The sequence below is a fragment of the Chrysochloris asiatica genome, unplaced genomic scaffold (genome assembly GCF_000296735.1).
Source record: "Chrysochloris asiatica unplaced genomic scaffold, ChrAsi1.0 scaffold00039, whole genome shotgun sequence".
Taxonomy (NCBI): Eukaryota; Metazoa; Chordata; class Mammalia; order Afrosoricida; family Chrysochloridae; genus Chrysochloris; species Chrysochloris asiatica.
This window is the reverse complement of record NW_006408557.1, coordinates 13,850,534-13,859,017: the sequence shown is the minus strand read 5'-3', so window position 1 is coordinate 13,859,017 and position 8,484 is coordinate 13,850,534.

Sequence of the window (8,484 nt, the reverse complement as noted above, 5' to 3'; positions counted from 1 at the left end):
AAAGATGGTAGAAAAGCTGAATATCATCAGCCAAAACAAGGTCAGATGCTGACTATGGAACAGATAATAATTGATGGTGTGCTAGGGAGTTGAGGCTATAAATATTTATGGAAGTTGAAAGCCTCATCTTTCTCTGTGGAATAGCTGGTTTCAAACTGCTGACCTTGAGATTAGCAGCCCGACTCAGCCACTATGCCACCAGAGCTCCTTTGCATATACATGCACACATACTCATTTGTATATATATGTTTTGCAGAGGATATTTCTACATATGTATTTTTACTTGCTGTAAATGCATCCATACGTATAGTGGAAGAAACATCAGGCAAAGTTTAGAAAACTTTTTAACCACAACCAAACACCTTGAGGGAATGGGTCACTGGGCCTAGAGACTCAGGACCATAATCTTGAAGGACTTCAAGGCCAACTGGCATATCACAGTCCACAAAGTCAATGCTCTACAAATTACTTTGCTGTATGTTCTACATACTACTTTGGTAAGACTGGGGTCTTAAAAGCTTGAAAGTAGGCATCTAATATATAATGATTTGTCTCTTCATCCACAGCAAAGAAAAGTGAAGAAAAAGAATGAAGAAAGCCTAAGAGTTATGTAGAACTCCATGAAGACGAACAGGATATGGGTGATCAGAATTCTAGAACAGAAAGAGACAAGCACAGAGAAAACTGTCAAAGAGTTTTTGGCTGGAAATATCCCTAACATCATGAAGGACAAGAAAATAATCATACAAGAAGCTGAATGCCAAACACGATAGATCCCAAAAGAAAATCACCAAGACATATCATAATCAACTTTTCCAAAATCAAAGACAAGGAAATATGAAAAGTTACCTGCAAAGGAGAATCAATAAGACTAAGCTCTGATTTGTCAGCAGAAACTCTGCAGGCAAGAAGGCAATGGGAGGACATATACAAAACTCTGAAAGAAAAAAGATTGCCAGCTTAGAATCGTATACCCAGAAAAGCTGTCCTACAAAGATAATGGCAGAATTAGGACATTTCCTGATAAACAGAAATTAAAGGACTTTGTAATGACCAGACAACTTTGCAAAAAATGCTGAAGGATGTTCTTTGGACTTAGAACCAACAACAGAAGACAACAACGTTAGATTACCATACATAACAACACTACCCCAAACTCAATCCTGACATAGATGGATTTAAAGTAAAAAAACAAAACAAAAAAAACAACAACCCTACAAGACTGAAAATCAGGAACCAGAGATAACAGTGTATAATGAAGTCAACAACAAAGCAACAAGAGGGAGTAATGTAGATACAGAACTTCAAAATGGTAAGGAAGTTAAGTAGGTTTGAAGATAAAACAGTTTTAAGCAGGGAAAAAAATTAATAACAGGATAACCTCATAGAAAAAGAATACACCTGCACATCTAGTCAATTCTGACTCATAGAGACTCTGTATAGGGTTTCCAAGGAGCCGCTGGTGGACTTGAACCACCACTTTATAGTTAGCAGCACAGTACTGATCCTTCATTGCCACACCAGATCTATTTAGAACATATGTTATTGTTTAGTGCAATTGAGTTGGTTCCAACTTATAGCGCCCCTGTATAGGGTTTCCAAGGAGTGGCTGGTGGGTTTGAACTGCCCACCCTGTGTTCTCAGTCCACTGCTGATCCACAGCACCACACCAGAACTCCATGAAGGTGTTCTGAAATCACCAACTTCTCTCTCCTCTTGGGAGTCCTATGGTGATCTTATAGGACAGAGAAGAACTGCTCTGTAGTGTTTCTAAAGGTGTAATCTTTATACAGAAACAGACTGCCCTATCTTTCTCCCAACTTGGATTCAAACTGCTGACCTTTCAGTTTGCATCCAAGGACTGAGTCACTGCTTCAGCAGTGCTCCTTAGCAGGACATAACTACTTAGGTAGTTTTTTATCAAAGTTTAATGCTATATACCTTTTTACTTGTGCTGTGTTTATCTGTGGAACATGCCTTCAATCTTAAACTGCTTGTAAATAGCAGGAACCACATTGTTTCCATTTTTATTTCTCACAAAACCAAGGGCTCTGGATTACTTACTAGGTACCCAATAAATTTGAGAGATCTTGAGCAATTTCTTTAAGAATGAACTTGGGCTGCTAGGGGCAGGAAGCAATACACAATAAGACGCCTCTCTTAGTTGTTCTTAAGATGTAGCTACACACTTGAAGCCCTCTGAGGTTCTAATTTTTATATCTTTTGTTAAAGTCCAAGATGATAAAGCAAGTCTGTTTACCAACTCTCTTTCCCTCATCTGTTATTTAAAAAAAAAAGTAAAATTAGTCATCATCCAGCATGCCTTGGGGTGGTGCTGTGGGCTAATGCACTAGATTGCAAAGTCAGTATGAACTACAAGGTCAATGGCTCAAGCTCACCAGCTGCTTGTCGGAAACCCTAGACAGCATCACTAAGGGTTGGAACTGACTTGATGGAACTTAACAACAATAAGAATTATGCCTTGGACTATAAGGTTGGTTTGAATTGCAAGGTCAGGGATTCAAAGTCATAAGCTGCTCCTTGAAAACCCTATACAGTGGTATAACTAGGAATGGACTTAACAGCACTTAACAACAACAACAGTATGCCCTATTGGAGATGGCAGTAACTCCATTCATTAAGAACTGGACTGAGAACCCAGGGTAGGTAGTTTGAGTCCACCAGCTGCCCTATGGGAGAAAGATGAGACTTTCTGCTCATATGAAGATTTAAAGCCTTGGAAATCATACTACAAAGGGTTACTATGAAGTGAAACTGACCAGATGGCACTTAGCAGTAACAAAGTATGCCCTACATGTTGCAAAGATAAGTTGAATAAATTCTTCAAAATTATTTTTTTGTTGATGCTGCCTTTGCTAGAGGGAGTGCCATGGCTCTAAAAGATAAGCACTCTACTGTGAATCACAAGGTAGATGGTTCAAATCTACCAGCTGCTCTGCTGAAGAAAGAGGAGGATTTCTGCTCCTGAAAAGATTTACAGCCTTGGAAACACCATACAGGATCGTTATGAGTCAGAATTGACAACAACCTTAGCTAACAACATCTTGGCCATGGGCAACACCATCAGTAAAATGATCATGTGCTCAATTCCTAGAGAAAAACTCTAGTTTTTCAAGGCCCAAACTTTTAAATCTCTGTCCCTATCTATGTTGGGCCTTAAAGGTGTATTCTTGGCTTGTTTTCAACTTCTCTGGAAGGGTAGAGGGATATTTGTGGCTCATATCTAGATGATTAGATTCATGCTTTTGAGGGGGATGGAGTTTGATGACAACACAAACTTAAGAACATACTCAGTAGGCTGGAAAGAAACATATTAAAAGTGTGAATATGTGTTTGTTCATTGAAGGGTGGTAGCTTCTTGATATCAGATGAAAGAAGAGGTAGAAGAAGGGATTAATGTGGTTCTAGGAGCTCTGGTAGCGTAGTGGTTACGAATCGGGCTGCGAACCTTAAGGTCAGCGGTTCGAAACTACCAGCCGCTCCGCGGGAGAAAGATGAGGCTTTCTACTCCCGTAAAGATTTACACCCTCGGAAACCCTGTACAGGGTCGCTATGGGTCGGACCCGACTCGATGGCACTTAACAACAACAACAACAACAATTTACCCTAACTCCGTTTCATGTTGACACTGGAGCTGCTTTCTATTTAAAGTTCTTAAGGTGGAGTTTTCCTTATTTATTTAATTGGAAATTCCTTTCAGGGACACCAGCATTCTATTCGCTATGATGAAGACATTAGAATATTCTTGTGGTGGCTTTAAGGTAAATCTTAGAAGGAAATATCTCATTGGAATTATAGCAAAATGACACATTCTTGGTTCCCATTTAAAAAAAAAAAAAAGCAAAAACCATACTCACTTTAGCTTTTCTTCTAACCTTGGGGGAAAGAGAGTCCATGGGAAAGGGAAAATTATGGGGTTTTCATAATCACACATCTCCACATAGCGAAATGCAGGCAAATGCTATGTAAAAACACGTGGTAGTTCAAGCTGGGTGGTCAACAGCAACAAGGCACAAAGGGTTGGGGTGTCTGGGGCAAGGAAGGAGCCCAGGGGGAGATAGGAGTCAGGTAGCATACAGGAGACAAGGCAGCCCACATTCAGCTCATGCTGCTGTGGGCAGCGTGAGGGGAGTTTGGAGCCAGTGGACTCATTAGTACCTGGTTATGACTGCAGCCAACCTGATGGCAAACAGGCTATCAAAGCGCTTGTCAGCACTCCTGAATGGGACAAAGAAAAGGCGCATTAATGATTAACTCCGTTAAAAGCTCCAGCTTTTGTATTCCATGGTGCCTGGCCTATCTGGCTGCCATGTGATCAGCCAGGCCATTTTCTAGCAGATTGGTGAAAGCTAGTGAGCAAACACAGGTGGTTCCGAGTTGGCTGTGCTGTCAGGGACAACCGCAGACAGCACCAGCTATGCTGGCAAAATGAGTGGCTCTGTTTGCCTCCACTTCTGCTTCCTGGTGATCCTACTTTTTAAGTCAAATGTCATTTTGCACTCATTCTCAACTCTTCACAGGAGGTGCTAAAAAGAGGGAATACTTCCTATCCCAAGTGGGAAAGGGAGAAACACAGCATCATGTTCTTTGAACCCCTCAATAACATTTGATGACCAAAGGTAGAGACTGGTAAACTAATTAAAACCTCTCTGGTCTTTAAATCTCTGTGAGAGCAAACTTCTCAAAGGGAATTATTTGAGTAATCTTCACCAAAAAGGCAAGCCACAAAAAATGATGTCGCATCTTGCTAGTGCAGATCCCTGCTCAGCGACCCCTGGGAAGGGTTGCTCAGAGATAGCCCTTTAGGGTAAAAACCTATACTTTTCCTGCCTGGAGCCTTTGCAAAACTGACCTTGCCTTGTCATTGTTGTTCAGAGTCAAGGTCCCTCTAGTGGTATTATGCATTATAAGACAAATGCATTTCTTCCACGGCCCACATCTGGCTGACTTTCCTGTCTTGTGCAAATATTTATGTGTGTGTGTTATTGCATGCTGCTTCAACTGTTCACAATCGCACCAGTAGCCATAAAGCACAGATTATCAGCATGAAGTGATAAAGGCCCTGTGAGTCAACACCAGAAATGAACAGAAAATGAAATAAAGTTATAAAAAGAGGACAGCATAAATGTCTACAGAGTATATCAGTCTGGAGATAGTCAAACAATTAGGTACAAAAGAAACGACATTTTATCTTAGTAAACTAACAATACTATTGAAATGGTTACCAATGTTGATATTTAAATATAGCATTCTGCTAGATTCCTAGTTAAAGGGACAAAACAAACAAACAAACAAACAATCCCCATCTGGTCTTTCTACTCAGATGCAGCTCAGAGTATCCAATGCCAGATCAAACACAGCTGCCAAACATAAGCATCACCGTCATTTCCTGAATGATGCTGACCACAGAATGAGCTCAAGCAGGCTCCAGCTCCAAATAGCCTGGCAAGACTACTGTAATTTTTCAATGATATGTGTTTGGGGTTGTAGTTGTTGGGGTGTTAAGTGCTGTTGGGTCGGTTCTGAGTCACAGTAACCCTTTGTAGGGTTACCAAGAGCAGCTGGTGGGTTTGAACTGATGACCTTGAGGTTTGAATCCCAGTGCTAATCCTACAGCACCACATCAGGAGACCATTTGTGGCTGTAGTGGTGTTTACTCTGTACATTTTCCCATCATTGCTAAACTTTACATTTTTTTTAGATAAAGGTAATATTATTATAGGCCCCATGTACTGAGAGCTCTGGTAACATAGCGGTTACGAATCGGGCTGCGAACCTTAAGGTCAGCTGTTCGAAACTACCAGCCGCTCTGCGGGAGAAAGATGAGGCTTTCTACTCCCGTAAAGATTTACACCCTCGGAAACCCTGTACAGGGTCGCTATGGGTCGGAAGCTACTCGATGGCACTTAACAACAACAATGTACTGAGAAAACTTTTGATTATATGCAGAATTCTCACCTTCAAAGAGTAAGCCCTGGGTTTGTTTTCTGAACAATGCAACTCATATGCAGTCACTTGCTTTGAGGTTTCAGCAATTTACAAAGTAAGATGGAGTAGGAAGAAAGGTCTGGTAATCAACTTTTGAAAATCAGCCAATTAAAACCCTGTGGATCACAAAGGTAGATTTTGAAATGGGCCACAGGGATGAGACAGGACCAGGCAGTATTTCATTGCATTGTTCATGGGGACACCATAAAATGGAGTGATAGTAACAACTAGTAGCTAAAACAACAACAAGCTCAAAGAAACAGTGTTAGTTTCAATGTTTTCATTAAATTTGTTAAACAACATAAAGTAGGATAAAAGTCTTAGGGAGTAAACCTAATAGCTGAGTTTTCAGTTCAAAGACATAAGAATGTTCCTATATGTCAGTTTCCTTAAAAGTTCTCAGAGCCTTTTATTTTTGGCTTGACCACTAAATAATTTTTTTTAAAGTTTTTATTGTGAATTGAGTGATAGGTTACATGGAAGAACATTGGTTTTACACTCATTGCTTCATTGCAATGATTACAATCTCCTCTGTGCATCATAATTCAACAGTATTTGCTTCCATTCCCTTTTGTGTGTGTGTGTGTGGAGAATGTACACAAAAACACTCAGGAATATATAATAATTTAAACAACCAAAGGGCATCTTCTGTAAGCCTGCCTTAAATAATTTTTAATTAACTATAATTCTTGGGACCTAAGTAGCAGGCAAAAGTGATACTATTTTTCTGTATGTATCTGAAAGGGAAAAAGCATTTATTTGTTGAAACAATTATCAGCTGAAAGAAATTATTGGACGCTAAGGAAAACTATTAAGGAAACTGATGTATAGAAACATTCTTAACTGACTGAACTGAAAATTCAGCTATCAGTTTTATTCACTAAGGCTTTTATCACACTTTGTGTTGTTCAACAATTCAAAAAGATAACATTGCATTCCTTGCTGTTAGGTGTTCACCGGGTTGGTTTTAACCATAGCAACCCTATACACAACAGGAGGACATGCTGCCCTGTCCTGTGCCTTCTTAACAACTGTTGTTATGTTTGAGTCCATTGTCGCTGCCACTGTGTCAACTCATTTCGCTGGGGGTCTTCCTCTTTTAACCTTCCCTCCACTTTACCAAGCACAATATTGTTCTCCATGGACAGGTCCCTCCTAACAACATGTCCAATGTATGAGAGACAAAGTATTACCATCCTTGCTTCTAAAGAGTATTCTGGTTATACTTCTAAGATTTGTTTGTTCTTCTGGCAGGCCGTGGTATTTTGAATATTCTTTGCCAACACCATAATTCAAATGTGTCAAATAATGAATATGGTCTTCATTATTCACTGTGCAACTTTCACAGGCATATGAAGTGATTGAAAATACTATGACTTGGGTCACTCACATCTTAGTCTTCTAAGTGGCATCTTTGCTCTTTAACTCTTTAAGAGGTCTTATACAGAAGATTTGCCTAATGCACTATGTCTTTTGATTTCTTGACAACTGCTTCCATGAGCACTAATTGTGAATAAAACCAAAGTGAAGTCTTTGACAACTTCAATCTTCTTTCTCTTTATTATGTTATTTATTCTCTAATGATGAGGATTTTTGTTTTCTTTACACTGAGGTACAATCCATACTGAACACTGTGGTCTTTGATCCTCATCAGTAAGGATTTCAAGTCCTCTTCATTTTCAGCAAGCAAAGTTTTGTCCTCTGCCTATTGCAGGTTGTTAATGACTCTTCCTCCAATCCTGATGCCACATTCTTCATATAATCCAGTTTGTCAGATTATTTGCTCAGCATACAGATTGAGTAAATAAGGTGAAAATATACAACCTTGGCTCACGCTTTTCCTGACTTTAAATCATTCAGTATCCTGTTGTTCTGTTTGAACTACTACCTCTTGGTCAGTGTAAAGATGGTTCTTCAGCACAAGTAAGTGTTCTGAAATACCCATTCTTTTAAATTTTATCTATAGTTTGATATGATCCACACAGTCTAATATCTTGCATAGTAAAAGTAGACATTTTTCTGAAATGTTCTGCTTTTAGCTAAGATCATGTGACTTCTGCAATGATATCCCTAGTTCTATTTCCTTTTCTGAATCTGGCTTGAATTTCTGGCCATGCCCTGTCAATGTACTGCTGCAACCATTTTTGAATGATCTTCAGTAAAATTTTGCTTGAATGTAATATTAATGATGTTGTTCAATAATTTCTGCATGCCATTGGGTCACATTTTTGGAATGGGGCAGATACGGATTTCTTCCCATTAGTTGGTCAGATTAAGCTCAGATCTCTCAGCAGAAACCATGCAAGCAAGAAGGCAATGGGGAAACATTTTTAAAACCCTAAAAGACAAAAATTGTCAACCAAGAATCCTTTATCCAGCAAAGTTATCAATCAAATATGATGGTGTAATCAAAACATTCCAAGATAAACAGAAGCTAAGGGATTTTTCCAAAGCCAACCCTGCGCTACAAAACAT